This window comes from Suncus etruscus, chromosome 2 (genome assembly GCF_024139225.1).
Source record: "Suncus etruscus isolate mSunEtr1 chromosome 2, mSunEtr1.pri.cur, whole genome shotgun sequence".
Classification (NCBI taxonomy): Eukaryota; Metazoa; Chordata; class Mammalia; order Eulipotyphla; family Soricidae; genus Suncus; species Suncus etruscus.
This window is the reverse complement of record NC_064849.1, coordinates 27,391,420-27,407,707: the sequence shown is the minus strand read 5'-3', so window position 1 is coordinate 27,407,707 and position 16,288 is coordinate 27,391,420.

Below are 16,288 nucleotides of genomic sequence, written 5' to 3'. Positions count from 1 at the left end.
CCTGCCAGGAGCCATTTCTGAGCAGACAGCCAGAAGTAACCCCTGAGCACCGTCAAGTGTGGCCCAAAAAACCAAAAAAAAAAAAAAAAAAAATTTTTTTTTTATTTCTTGCAATACTCTTGCTATACAGTAAAATCTAGTTTTTCCCAAGTAATACCTAAATTGATTTGATATTTGATTATCAGTTTAACTTTTAATTCATATGAATATCAATTTCACAAGTTTATATTTTTTTAAAAAAATTGTTCACTGTGATTTACAATAATCCAGTTTTAGGAATACAATTTTCTAATACCATGTCCACCAGTAGAGTGTCAGTGTCTTTCCACCAGCCTTTGCTACAATCAACAATACCCTGTCATTTTGGTAAACTCAGTTCTGTAGGTGACAGGGATTGACATGGTCATTTGTCATTTTATTACTATGCTTCATTATTATCCACAAATAAGATACATAGTTCTGTATTAGCCTCTTCCCTTCATTTCATTTCATTTACTTGATAATTTATCATACCCTTAATTTACTGCATTCTACTTAGAATTAATATTATAGCACTCCTATATAAAATATTAAAACTGCAGCAGTATAATTAATTCTACATTACATGGCTAAGATTTAAATTATTTTCATGTATCTTATCTCAGCATTTGTTGATTTTTTAGCCACTTTCAGCAATGCTTAGGGTTCACTCCTGATAGTACTTGGGGAGACTATTTTTAGTGCCAGACATTGAACCCTGGATTAACTGCAGGCAAAGCAAATACTCTTGTTTGCTTTACTGCTTCAACTCACATGCTCTAGTTCTGTATCACATTTGTTAAACACTTAGACTACACTCACAAATTTTGCAATAGCATTTGACATTTTTTTAATTCTTTTTTAGATTCTTTTATATGTATATGATTATCATGCTTTTTATTTTTGTGTGTCTTATTTTGAATTTGATGCCATTTCTATTTGCCAAAAGAGTTTTCTTTGCCTTTTTTGGGCTGTGTTAGTAACTATTTTCTCAACTTCTTTATTCAAAACTATCTTTTCTTAGCATTTTATTCTGAAAGGTATCTGTGCTGGATATTAACTACTATGGAATTTATGTCATTTTCTTCATACATCTTTGCTTGTTTTGTTTCCTAGATATTATTGTTTCATCTAAAAAAGTGATTTCATGTACACTACAGTTTTACAGAAGCTGCACTGGAAATTATTTATAAAGACAAGTTCTAGAATTACTGTCTCATTTTACATCTTGGTATTTTTTTTTTTGGTTTTTGGGCCACACCTGGCAGTGCTTAGGGGTTACTCCTGGCTGTCTGCCCAGAACTAGCTCCTGGCAGGCGTGGGGGACCATATGGGACACCAGGATTCGAACCAACCACCTTTGGTCCTGGATCGGCTGCTTGCAAGGCAAACGCTGCTGTGCTATCTCTCCGGGCCCACATCTTGGTATTTAATAGAGGGTTTATTTGGGGAAAATTGTTTGATTTCCTTACCTATGTGTTTTCTCAGATGTGAAAAAAGACTAAAAATTAGTAGGTCCACTGCTTCAACACACAGTGTTCTTACTTTACTCAGTAATGTTCTGTCAGTCTTATTTTTAATTATTTATTTTAGGGGTATGGGGCCAAACTTAGTGTAATTTTATTTCTTCTTTGTGCTCAGGTATCATTTCTGGTAGTACCTTAAGAGAATGGATATAGTGCTCAGGATCAAACTAGTACTGGCTTATTTTGGGGACATGACCATAATTCAATAGGATTGGGGCAATATTTGGTAGTGCCAGGATTTAAGCCAGTTTCCCCAATTGTGTCATCTCTCAGGCCCCTGTTATCAGTGTGAAGTCATATTAGATGAGGGAAGAACATTCCTTGCACAAATAAAACTATTTTTGTTACTCTGTTCACAGTCCCATTCTTTTATTTCCCCATGACTCTCTAGATGACAGAGATGTATTCAGCATTGAAAGGGTTAAGTTTCTAATATTGTGTTGACTACAGCTTAAAGGATCTAAGGCATCAATGGAAGCTGTATTTCCTATAAGTTATCTACAAAGTTTTGAGTGATTAATTGAATGTACCCCAGATTGATTATTCTTCACCTTCTTCTACATATTCTGAATAAATATGATATGTGTGCTTATCATTTAATAAGGAGGAACAACAACCTTTGAGAGTATCACTGAAAATTGCTATTCCTAAGCAGCATTTTGAGCAATATAGTGTCATAAGAAATGATCTAACTAGCATTAAATAAATGGCACCATAGAAAGAAAAGGAAGATGATTCATTTGTGTTTAGAAAAATATTTTCAAAGAAAAATGTAATATAGGCAAAATTATGAGATTTAGTCAGGATTCCTAACTTCGTTGCTTATTTCTTAGATAAATACAGTGAAGAGGACCATTTTGCTCCTGTGTAGCTACTATTATATGTCTCCATTGACTTTAAGAAAGGAAATTTATCTTCTGTGGCAAGAATTCACTGGGTAAAGGCTCTTTCTAGCAAAAGATAATAGGAATGAAAAAATTCATAGAAGAAATCATATGAGCTGTGTGAAGTCGTGGCAGACAACCAGTATGGAACTGAAGGCTCAATTATGAAACTACAAATAACACTGAGGGTGACTCTCACCTCTGTGAATAAATTTATATGGCGATTGTCCCATAACCTCCAGAAAAGAAAACAGTACAGACAATACTTAAACGTCAGCCTTGAGATCTGAGCAGAGATCTCAGTCATATATTGTCTGAATGGCTGACCTAGAAATTCATGTGCTAATAAATTGGTGTTTTCTGAGGTCAATAAGTTTGAGGTGGGTTTTTTATAGCATGAAAAGCTAATACGAATGATATCCCTCTTGTCTTTCTGTGAAAGGAGATATTTTATTGCCAAACATAGTGTGCTTCAAACAAGACAAGAACAGAAGAATCCTTGAGCTGAAAATAAATAGGGAGGGCCTGGTAAGCATAAAGAATCTGCCCATACATTTCTATTCTCTACCGCTTATCTGAATCTTTAACTTAATTATCTAGTATTCCATTTTTTAGTCAAGCTGTGAACATTTATAAGGTGCTCTGCACCTTCTCAGAGAAGCTCCAGTAATAGTATTTACATAATCTTATTATTGGAAAATAATTAAATAAATTTATATAATTCACTTCATGGGAAGCACCAATAATAATATTTTCAATCCAATTATTCAAGAAGAATTAAATAAATTTATATACTTAAATGATAGACACAAGTATTTACAAATACCACATGAACCCATATTGTTAACAGCATCATCTGATCTTACAAACTACCCTTTGAGGTAGGAAGATAATTATTTCTCTACACATTTTACATTTAGGGATAGTGAGTTTTAACATGGTTAAATGACTCAATGAGGTCACAAAATTAGAATAAATTACAGATTTTACAGATTTCAAGTGTTCTGCTACTGATTTTTGTAGAGTGATGTTAAAACTATTTATCTGTGAAGGGTGAATCTGCAAGAAGAAACTTACTCAGAGGAACTCACTAACTGCAATCTCATCGTAGAGGCACATATCACTACTCACTTTAGACCCTTACTACTCAAAATATGCTACCTACCAATCTGTTAGAAATAACAGACATAGCCTTTAAGAAAATATCCATATTCCAAAATGCACTTTTCTGCTAGATTTAAGGCTTTTAACTGCATATTTATGATATATAATGTTCTCTCTCTGTGTGGGATATTAAGAAAGATAACAGTGAAATAATAAGTGCTGAAAGGCAACAGAAATGAGGAACATGAGAACTGGTCTTTAGAAGGAAGTATGCCACTTGGGTGAAAGTAGAGGATATAGATAGGAAGTGGTCTTCCTCCAAGTGTCCAGGTGGGGAAATGAAAAGGAAGTAGATTTCCTCTAAGTATCCAAATCAGAAGATGAAAGGGGGCTGAAAGGTTGTAATGTGTTATATTTATAATATAGTATCAGTATATATATACAGTATATATACAGTAATATAGTTGTATATATACATATATATACCTATATATATACATACATATATACATACATATATATACATATATACATATATACATATATATACATATATATACATATATATGTATGTATATATACATATATATACATATATATACATATATATGTATGTATATATACATATATATACATATATATACATATATATATAATATATATAATATATATACAGTAATATAGTTGTAATGTGTTATATTTATAATATAGTATCAGTACTGAAAACAACACTGTCAAAAGTTATAAAAAATTATAAAAGTTATAAAAAATTAATAAAATTATAAAAAATTATAAAAAATTATAAAAGTTATAAAAAATTAATATGTGGGAAATGTAACTGTGGAGGAAATGAATATTGGTGAATTGGTGAAGGAATTTGTGTTGATTGTAACTGTGGAGGAGGAAATGTAACTGTGGAGGAAATGAATATTGGTGAATTGGTGAAGGAATTTGTGTTGATCCATTGTATTACTAAAACCCAATCATAAATAGCTTTGTAATTCACAGTAAATTATTATACAAAACAAATAAATAAGATACCTAATGGTGCATAAACACCTAACTTTGAGTAAAGCAATCTTAGATTTGCTGGATTCACCAAAACAACTTTAAACTGTTGTCATCCTTCATCTGTGTAATATGTCTAAGAGAATTCAGCTAGGTTTGATTTATTTTTTATTTGTCTAACTAGTATTCTGTAGATAAATTTTGCTGATTTAATAATATAATTCCTTTATTTTAGGCACAGAATAATTTAAAATCTTGGGACATTTTCTAGGGACAGAAGTTAATTTCACACTATTTGCCTTCTCATAATTATTTAACTTACAATGGATTTTAACATTTAATCTTTTCAAGCATCTCTTTTCTCCAAATCCATATTTCAATCATCCCAGTTGACAATATCTAATTGTAGAATATAATTAAAATGCAAGTTTGAGTTGAAAATTATTATAAAATAGAGCTAAAAATTGTAATGTTGGACCCGGAGAGATAGCACAGCGGCATTTGCCTTGCAAGCAGACGATCCAGGACCAAAGGTGGTTGGTTCTAATCCCGGTGTCCCATATGGTCCCCCGTGCCTGCCAGGAGCTATTTCTGAGCAGACAGCCAGGAGTAACACCTGAGCACTGCTGGGTGTGACCCCAAAACAAAACAAAACAAAACAAAAAAAATTGTAATGCTCCTTCCTATTGTCAGCCCTGTACCTGTTTTGACTCCATTTCCTATTTTAATGATCAAGCCTCAGACTGCTTTGATTCCCAGAGACAAGAAGTGTGGGGAAGCAGTGTTTTACACTCTTACCTAGAATCCCAAAGGACTTTCTATATAAAATGATGATTGCCCATCCAATAAGCTCTCATATGCACAGTTCTTAGTCAAATGCCTCCTGGTCCTATCACACTAGATCTTATACTCTTGCTTTATAATCTAAGCTTGAGACTACATCCAGCTGACTGGAAAATAATCTCCATAGAAATTATATAAAGACACATATTAGGAGAGATAATTATGTATCCCTCCTCTGTGTGTGGCAAACTTTCCCTTCATCTCTCTTATTAGGTCAAGTGTACTTGACTAAATCAAGCTTGTTATGTTGAGAATGCTGTTTGTGGAGAAGAGAAAGGCTTTATTTAAGGCAAGAGAGAATGCTGGGCTGTTACCCATACTTGTACATTTGTTTATACAAACATATGTACTGTAGAAATATATACACATGTGTAAAAATGTGGGTATATACATGCATAACAGATTCTCTTAATATATATTTTGAGTTTTCTCTAAATACTCCTTCTCAAATTGATTCTAGATCCTGGACCTGGGTCACATGAGGAGAATCTTGATATTCTCAAAATTTGAAACTTGTAAAATTACTAAATATATTTTTACCAGTAAATATATAAAACACATAAAACTTGAAATACTTTTATAATAAATATTTTAAAATTTTAGTGACTGAAGCCAACTACTTCCTCACCTGTAAAATGGTTTAAACATTCCCCTAGATGCCAGATGAAGGATTTATACTAAACACTCAATTCATTTTGCCAACCCTTGGGATGCCCTGGCATAGATTGCCTTTATTTTGTTTTGTTTGCTTCTGCATGAATTAAATCATTGACATATTCTCTGTTTGCAAGCTTATTTGTTTAACTCTTGTTCCCACATTCATGCCACTTTTATTTCTAATCTCAGAATAATGCATTAGCAACAGCAGGTTCTATCCCAGTCCTCCTCCCATAGTCTTAATTAAATGTGCTTTCTCTAATTCAGCGAAGTACTTTCTGTTGTCATTACATTTTTGACATATAATATTGCATAAGTTTAAGATGTCCAATGTGTTTGTTACATTTACATTTTTCAATACACAAAACATCTTTTTAACTGTATTGTAGTTTTTTAAGAGGAGATTAGAAAGGACAACGTGGAAATCTGTCTTCCCTAATAGAATATGAGCTTCTTAGAAAGCAAGAATTTCTAGGTACATTGGTAGTATTAAGGAAGGACAGAACTAACTGTCCAAACTACATAGTCAACAAAACTGAAACCCTGAGACCCAAACTTGAACAACTGAACTTAAACTTCTGCCTGCTAAAATGACACTTTGGTGGAGGGATGCTGGGGAGAAGGTATGGGATGGTGGAATTGATACTGAAGCACTGTATATCTAAAACTTGGCTATGAATAACTTTAAATTTTAATGCTTTAAATACAAAAGTAAATAAAATATGTTGTTTTATTTTGTAAAAGCAATGAATAAACTGGAATATTAATTTACTCACAATCATATCTTGACTCCTCAAGATGGCATATCTTACCTAATTGTCTATCTCAGCTACGCCTCCTCCATCCCCACTGGGTATCTACCATTATGAACAGTTTACTGCAGACTAATGTGGTATTGTCTTTAAGTCACCAGCTGGGCAAAGTCCCAAAAAATTATTGTCAGCATATAACTTGGAGATATGTGGCATAAGTTTTGTTAGACTTTATGAGCCACCATTTTCAACATATTCACCTGTCTGATTCCGAAAGCTGTCTATAAGCCATTGCATTACTTGGAAAGTGAATTTACCACTTGCTGTCCAGTATAATGGAAGATGTTCCTCTGGCTTCTTGCTACTTCATTCTGTTGGTGGTTTTAGACTATACAAATTTTTCCCATCACTTCAGTCATCTCTTTTCTAATGTTCTCTTTTTTAGTGGGTTCTCCAAACAGCATTCAGGGGATCTAGGAACTACTCCTCCAAATACTCAATAAAAAAGTTGAATACTTCAATGCTAGGGTTTACCAGTATGTTGTTGTTTAGGGTCAGTGGTGTTGGAGACCACAAGGGCTCTACCAAATGATGCTGAAGCAAGGATGGCTCTGTGGGAGTCAAGCTAATCTTGAGCTATCTACCTGGCTAATGATCTCTTTTTGATGATACCATTGCCTTGTACTTCATAGCAGTGTCTGTGACTGGGGCACAATTCAGGGATAATAACAGCAGACTCTATATGTTGAATTCCTCTCCATAGCTAGAATAATTCATTAAATAGCCCCTCTGTGCATCTTCAATTTATGTAAATACAAGATGTAGTACAATTGTGTTGTGTCTGTGTAAGTATAGACTGAGAAATCTGATCTCAGATGAAGGAAAGGCACAGTTGTTGAAATCTGATGACTCCTTTCAGAGTAAACATGACCTTTTATAATCACAGTAGGTAGTAATGCCATCAGAGCTAAGACAATGACTTTTTTTTTTTTTTTTTTTTTTTTTTTTTTTTTGGTTTTTGGGCCACACCCGGTAACGCTCAGGGGTTACTCCTGGCTATGCGCTCAGAAGTCGCTCCTGGCTTGGGGGACCATATGGGACGCCGGGGGATCGAACCGCGGTCTGTCTCCTAGGCTAGCGCAGGTAAGGCAGGCACCTTACCTCCAGCGCCACCGCCCGGCCCCGAAGAATCTGCTTACTTACTTTTTTTTGTTTTTGTTTTTGTTTTTGGGCCACATCCGGCGGTGCTCAGGGGTAACTCCTGGCTGTCTGCTCAGAAATAGCTCCTGGCAGGCACGGGGGACCATATGGGACACCGGGATTCGAACCAACCACCTTTGGTCCTGGATCGGCTGCTTGCAAGGCAAACACCGCTGTGCTATCTCTCCGGGCCCTGACAATGACTTTTAGACAATATTTCCTAAGTAAGTATACTGGTAAGTATACTGGTACTTTTTTGGGTAAGGTGCTTGTTTATTAAAGGATAAGCATAAGATAAGACTTGGAGTGGGAGAAGCTCAGGTTCCTCCGTAAGAGATCTCAAGTGATGACATAAATTCTCTGTCTCCCTCATTTTCTGGAAAGGAATTGAAGTAACTTTTAATAATATTAATTTTCAATTTATTAAAATTTTTGTTTTCTTTTGTTTTTCTTTTCCCACTTCCCAAATAAGGTAAGTACACCTAAGTCTCTATCCTAGGATTTACTTTATGTATATAATAAATGTGCCCAAATAAAGAGACTACAGCAAAAGTTACACATTCTAGCAGGCCACTAACTATTCAGAATATGTCAGCTATGTTCGCTAAGTATGGATAAAGTACCCCAGAAGTCTTATACTTGAAGTCATATTTATTTCTCATAGAACTATCTTCTTTGAGTCAATATAAAAAGTTAAATGAATTTTTGTATCTAAAGGCTTTGGCATAGTACTGAGTCATTGTATTATTATTTACTTTTAGTATATAAACAATTTGAAGTGCAAAACTATGATGTTGCAAGTCAGCCCCTAAAGAGGTTGACTGATGGAGGGATGGAGGATGAGGTCTTTCCCCTCCAGCTCAGAGCACGTGTCTGCCACTCTGTCCAGCCGACGGTTCTGAAGTGAAACAGCAGGTAAACAGCTCGCAGTCAGGCTTGTGGAAATATTAGCTTTATTCTGTGGACAAGACTGAAGTCCAAAGACTCAGCATCAGTTCCAGCCAAAAGCACCTCGCCTTCCACAGACCCTTGTTTTTATCCCCCAGAATCAGGTGCCCACCCAATGGTGGGATCAGATACCACCCAATGGTGGAAGCAGAATCAGGTACCACCCTAGGGTGGGGGCAGAATGCGAGGTCACACCCTAGGGTAGGGCACAATCACCGATCAGGGTAGGGTCAGTAACATAATAATCCCCTAAAATATTTACATACACAACATATGATATATATATATATATATTTCTCAGAGCAGTTATAAAGGATTCACACCAGCTCTTCTTAATTCCAAAACTTCCCTCTCACATCCTTCTTTCTCAAAGATCAACTTGACTCACTTGCTGAACCCAGCCATTGAAAAGAATATTTTAAAATTCAATATTCAGAAGATTAAGTATTGAAAAGAATGATTTAATTTACAAATGCAAATCCTTTTACTCAGAAATAGTGTATATACTTCTTGGCTCCTTTGAGGTCAATACCTTGCTCTTATTAAATAGGCTGACAACTTCACATGAATCATCATGCCACATGTTTTTCTTGAAAATTCCACTCTAGAAGAGCAACATCACCAAATTTACCACTGACAGGGATAGCTTTAAAAATGTCAAACCTCTGGGGGGGTTGGATATTAATCTCTATTTCTGTCTCCTATTTTAACAAAATCCAATTACCGTAGCAATAACTGCTCATCTGCTTACTATCATGATCAGCCACTACTGGGCTTACAAGATGACAGATGAGTCAAGTATCCCCACATTACCCTTAGAATAAGGCCTATCTGTCTGGCTGACTTTTAGTCAAACTTTGATTAATTATTCTGAAGATATTGCCAGATACATTTAAATTTTTATTATGCACAATGCAACTACTAAAAATTATACAATATGAATATGCTCTTTTTAAAATTACTTTTTAAATTAAAATTTGAAATAGTAAATTTTAGTTTTTGTCAAAAGACTTCTGGAGAAAAATAACTAATCCTGCATTTCTGACTCAAGAAATTTCTCTTCTTTCTAAAACTGTGGCTCTATGACAAGAAATATTTCAGAGAAAAGGAATACTTATCTTACTTGGGCTATCACTTTGGGATCATACTAATGTTGATTACAAATAAAAATATATACAAAATAATATTGACTTAAGAGCAGTTGGAAACTATAAACTGTCAAAAGACATTATTGACAGTCACCTGGGCTGCCATCACTTAAATTATATTCACTAATAGCAACTCAATACTCCAGTTAATGTATCAATACAACATATCAATTTTAGTATAAGAATAACAATATGTACATAATCACACTATATGTTCTTTTTTTACATATTGAATTACATATTTTAAATATAATGAATGCATGTAAGTAACATTTAAGCTAATGAAGATCCTTGTTCTTTGAATGGAAGACTGGGAGTTAAACTATAAAATATTATGAATGAGTTATTTCCCTTTGTAGTTTGTCAAGAATAATCAATGTTTGATATGGCTTTGAAATTATTTGAACCTGCTTTGACTCATAATGTACTATTGATAGATTTTGAAGCTTTCTTAAATGTCAGGAAACCAGTTGGTGGCTATTTGTATTTTCTAAGCAACGTCTCATTTCTTGTTTGCTACAATAGGAAGAAGAAAATGAAGGAAAGAACTGTGAAATACAGAATCAATTCTAGAACAATCTTATGATGCAACTAAAGGCTCTTACAGTACTAGGAAAGGGTGAGGAATGAAACATATAATAAAAATATTATGGAAAATTTCAAATCCTACTATTTGTCAGCACAATGATGATATAAAATGATTTTCCTGTCTATTTCTTCATCTAAACTGTTTATGATGAGTTTACAGGCTAAAATATTAGCAAATGATCTGAAGGACATGTTAAAATGTAAATCCTGCCATGAAAGAGTGAACATCCTGTGCTTATCTGATCTGGTTGCTAAGTACCCACTCTTCATGACTCTGGTAACCACATAGACTGGAGGCACCATCTGCACTTTGATTTAGCAGATTGGGAAAATAGCAAAACCGACCTCTTGAAAATGGATGAGGAAAAAAATATGTCCCTGAATTTTAAGGTATTTTACATGAAAGAAATTGAAGAAAATTTATTTAACAATGAAAGTCTATGAGTTGATGGCACCATAAGGAATCATCTGAAATTTATTGTGAGCTGACTGAGGAGATCCAGGAATAAAATACTTATGCCTTTCCCATGTGGGGCATAAGCTTTCCCCTTTATACATTCTACCAAACATTTAACTAGGATAAAAATGAGCAATTTGTTTAACTCATCACATTTTTTCTTATAAAATATGTATAGGGCTTGCAAAGTGTTTCAAGACATAGGGCAAAACTTTGCAGGTGTGAGATCTTGTGTTCAATACCCGGCACTCTCAGGCCTCAATACACTTGTAGAGAAAGATTTGGCACCCAACACCAGCATTATCACCACTATAGTCTTTATATGGATGCATGTAGCAAGAAAGCATAGTTTGAGTCTGAGAACTTAATGTACAGTCACAACCTAACAATTGGGTTTTTCAGAATTAATTACTCAAGCTTCTTATGATAGTTCTTTAATATATAATAGTCTCTCTCTCATGAATGAGAGTTAAACAAAATAAAATATGAAAATTTCTTAGACCATTAATTGATGGTCATACATATAGCATCAATCTATGTAGGCAATCAATAATTATTGTGATTTGTCTCTTTTGGAGGTGCAGAGGCAGTTTTTGTTTGCTGTTCATAAGCTGCATCCAGTGTACTGGGAAAATACACTCCTCACTCCATGCTCAGAAAAGGATTTAGTGCCTGTGATCACCAGGCAAAACAAGAACTCCAGCCTTATATACCATTCCACCAGTACCTGACCTCAATCTCTGACACAGGCAACTGACTTCGGTTTTATAGTATTTTCTAATTAATTCTGTTTGTCTTCTTAAATACAGGCTGTAAATGTATGGGTAAATTACTACACAATGTTCTAGTTTGAGAACCAACTTTTTTTTTTTTTTTTTTTTTGCCTTTTGGGCCACACCGGGTGAAGCTCAGGGGTTACACTGGCTATGAGCTCAGAAATCGCTTCTGGCTTGGGGGACCAAATGACCAAATGTTATGCCTGGGGAATGAACCGTGGTTTGTCCTAAATTAGCACGTGCAATGCAAACACCCTACCTCTTGTGCCATGGCTCCAGCCCAGAGAACAAACTTTTGATACAGAAGAGATGATATATTTTCCCAAATGTATCAATAAACTTTGAATATATCTAAACTACAAAATCAACAAAACTTAAAACATGAGACCCAAACATCAACAACCAAACTTGAAAATGCACCTGCTTTTTTTCATGTGTCTTTTGGTCATTTGTATTTCTTTTTTTTTTTTTATCAAATTGTCTGTTAATTTCTTCTCCCCATTTTCTGATGGGATTAGATGTTTTGTTTTTATTTTCTTGTAAATTTCTGTCAGTGCCCTGTATATTTTGGAGATTAACCCCTTATTTGATGGGTATTGAGTGAATAGTTTCTCCCACTTAGTGGGTGACTCTTGTATCCTGGGCACTATTTCTTTTGAGGTGCAGAAGCTTTTCAGCCTAATGTATTACCATCTATTTATCTCTGCTTCCACTTGTTTGGAAAGTGCAGTTTCCTCCTTGAAGATGCCTTTAATCTCAATGTCATGGAGTGTTTTACTGACGTGTTGTTCTATATACCTTATGGTATCAGGTCTGATATCAAGGTCTTTAATCCATTTGGATTTTACCTTCATACATGGTGTTAACTGGGTGTCTATGTTCGCTTTTTTGCAAGTGGCTAATCAGTTCTGCCAGCACCACTTGTTGAAGAGGTTTTCCCTTCTTCACTTAGGATTTCTTGCTCCTTTGTCAAAAATTAGGTGTTTGTATGTCTGGGGAACAATGTCTGAGAACTCAAGCCTATTCCACTGATCTGAGGGTCTATCTTTATTCCAATACCATGCTGTTTTATAACTATTGCTTTGTAGTACAGTTTAAAATTTGGGAAAGTAATGCCTCCCATACTCTTTTTCCCTAGGAGTGCTTTAGCTATTCGAGGGTGTTTATTGTTTCAGATGAACTTCATAAGTGTTTGATCCACTTCTTTGAAGAATGTCATGGGTGTCTTTAGAGGGATCGCATTAAATCTGTATAATGCTTTGGGGAGTATTGCCATTTTAATGATGTTAATTCTGCCAATCCATGAGCACGGTATGTGTTTCCATTTCCGTGTGTCCTCTCTTATTTCTTGGAGCAGGGCTTTATAGTTCTCTTTGTATAGGTACTTCACGTCTTTGGTCAAGTTGACTCCAAGATATTTGAGTTTGTGTGGCACTAATGTGAATGGCAAAAATAAATAAATAAAATAAAATAAAATAAAAAAGAAAAGAAAAGAAAAAGAAAAAAGAAAATGCATCTGCTAAAATGGTAGGCTGGGAAAACTCTGAGGTATGGGAAAGACTCTAGGAACTTTGGTGGAGGAAGGTTGACACTGGTAGTGAGATTGGTACTGAAATATTATATTCCAAAAACTTTAACTATGGAAACTTAGTAAATCACAATGTTTTAATTAAACATTGTTTTTAAATCAGGCAGAATTATTTAAAAGAATTACTTCTCAGTATGCTTTCAAGCAACAATTGCCTACCAATATAATTACATGAATTTTGTCATTTTGGATTTTTGCACATTGACTATCTTTGGATTGTTCTGACTGTTCTAACATAAAAAATTAATAAATATTGGTTAAACTAGATCTTTTTGTATTTACATACTTTATTCAAATAATTGGCTTATATTTATTTTTATATTAAATTGCACTCAGAATTTTTTCTTTTTATATAGTCACCCAAACAAATTTAAATTCACTTTTCAATTGCTCCCCATAAGTATCTCATAGTTTTAAAGAAATTGAACTTTTATTATTCTTTTTTAATTTTAATTTAATTTTTTTATTATCCTTCTAGTCTTAAGAATATTATATTCTGGGCCTGGAATGGTTGCACAGCAGATAGAACATTTGCCTTGCACGTGGCTGACCAGGTACAAACAAAAATTAGATCCTTTCTCTGGCATCATATATGGTTCCTGGAGTCTGATAAGAGTGATTTATGAGTCAGAGCCAGGAGTCAGACATGGCGTCACCGAGTGTGCCCAAACTTCCCCCAAATAATCTTTTATTCTGATTTTATTCTATAATGCATAAGTAGACATTTCCTACTAAACTTTATCCATAAATCAACATTTACTCTCATGTTGTTAAAATGTTTATTTTTTAATTCCCTATTCATTTCCTCTCTACCATCTACTTCAGAGAAGTTTGATCTAATATAAAAATCTCTGGAAACTTGTGGGTCTCCTCTATGTATCAAAGGAATTCAATCTACAATAAATATCTTTACATAGAGCTTTTATACAACTATCATGTCTGATCAGAACATCTGCAACCATAAAGAAAGACTCTATCCTAGACTTCATCCTAGTATCAGTGTAAAAACCAAGATCTCTAATTACATACGACTGACTGTATGTCATGGTGATTCAATTAAATACAACTGAGCAGAACATTTCCTGACACCACAAAAAAAGACCTTGGGGTTTGACAATGAACATATTCAGAGCCTGTAGTTGGTCTCATAACAGTATGCTTCAAGGGAGGAGACACCCTGTATGTCTTAGGCCAAGGAAATTTCCTTTCTAATTTCCCAAATACTTACTGTGCCTATGCAAAACAACAACAACAAAAAAATTAAAACGAAAACAAAATTCAAACATCACCCCTCCAGTTTTTAAATTTTTCTTCTTTTTTTCTCTTCTTTTAAATTTAAATTTATAGCTTTTAGACAGGGGCTCCCATCCACTTTTTTTTTTTAACAAAACCATACAACATAAATCATCTTGTTCTGTCTTATATTTTAATGTCTTCCTAAAAATTGAAAAAAAAAGTGATGATACTCAAAAGCATTGAGTAGAAATGAAAAAATGATCAGACCTAAATACCCAACCCAAAATCAACTACAATAGAATCAAGAGACCCAAACTACAACAAGCTATATACAAAAGGGTCCTGTTATACTAATATTCCAGGGGCCTCAGGGTGGAGGTATGGAATCCATTCTGGGAACAGTGGCAGAAGGAGATCAACACTGGTGTTAGGAATTGCCCTAATTCACTGTCACTATGTACCTTAAATATAACTGTGAAAAACTAGTAATTCACAACAGTTACAATAAAATATATATACATATATATAAAATATCATCTTAGATTTCAGCTTCTTTTTTAAAATAAAAATAATATAAATTATTTAATTGAATCACCATGAGCTACACAGTTACAAAGCTTTTTATGTTTGAGTTTTATACACACAATATCCAGCATTTACCCTGTCACCAGTGTACATTTCCTACCACCTACGTCCTAGTTTTCCTCTCCCCATCACTACTGCTCACTACTGCTATCTACCCTCCCTCCACTATGGGAAACTTTTTCTTGTCTTCATCCCTCTCTTCCTTTTAGATACAGTGGCTTTCAATAGTGTTACTAAAGGATATCATGCAAGTCACCTTACCTTCTTTCAGATCCCAGTTCTTGTCCAGAGTGTTCATGTCCAGCTATCATTGTCATAGTAGTCCTTTTTCTGTGTGAACTGCACACTTCTGATATTGTGGCAAACTTCTAATCATGAACTGGCCCTCCTCTCCTTTGATTCTATTGTCTTTGGTTATTATTACAAGACTATATTGTATTTTATTATATATATATATATATATATATATATATATATATAACCACAGATACGTGTGATAATTCTATGCCTAACCCTTACCCTCTGACTCATTGAACTCAGCGTAAGACTCTCAAAATCGAGTGGAGCCCAGCTTCTTCACTCCATGGCCATGCACAGCTGCTAGTCAGTAAATACCAACAAAAGAAAATGAAACACCATACTACAAGTATGACAATGGGGAAATGGCTTCCACTATGCATACAGATGTCAGCTCTGATGATTTGAAAAGGCTGACCAACTTTTTTAGCCTCTCAGAGAAGGACTTTAAAGAAAAAATATGAAGAATTCTCATGAACTCAAAGAAAGCATGGGATGAGCTGAACAAACTACAAATAAGAGTCAAGAAGATAAGAAAATAGAAATGAAAAAAATCTAAACTAAAATAATAGGACTGCAAAACTTAGTAGATGAAATTAAAACCTCACTGGCAATCCTTTCCAATAGAGTAACAGCAGCTAAAGACCGAAACAGTGAGCTGGAAGATGAGGTG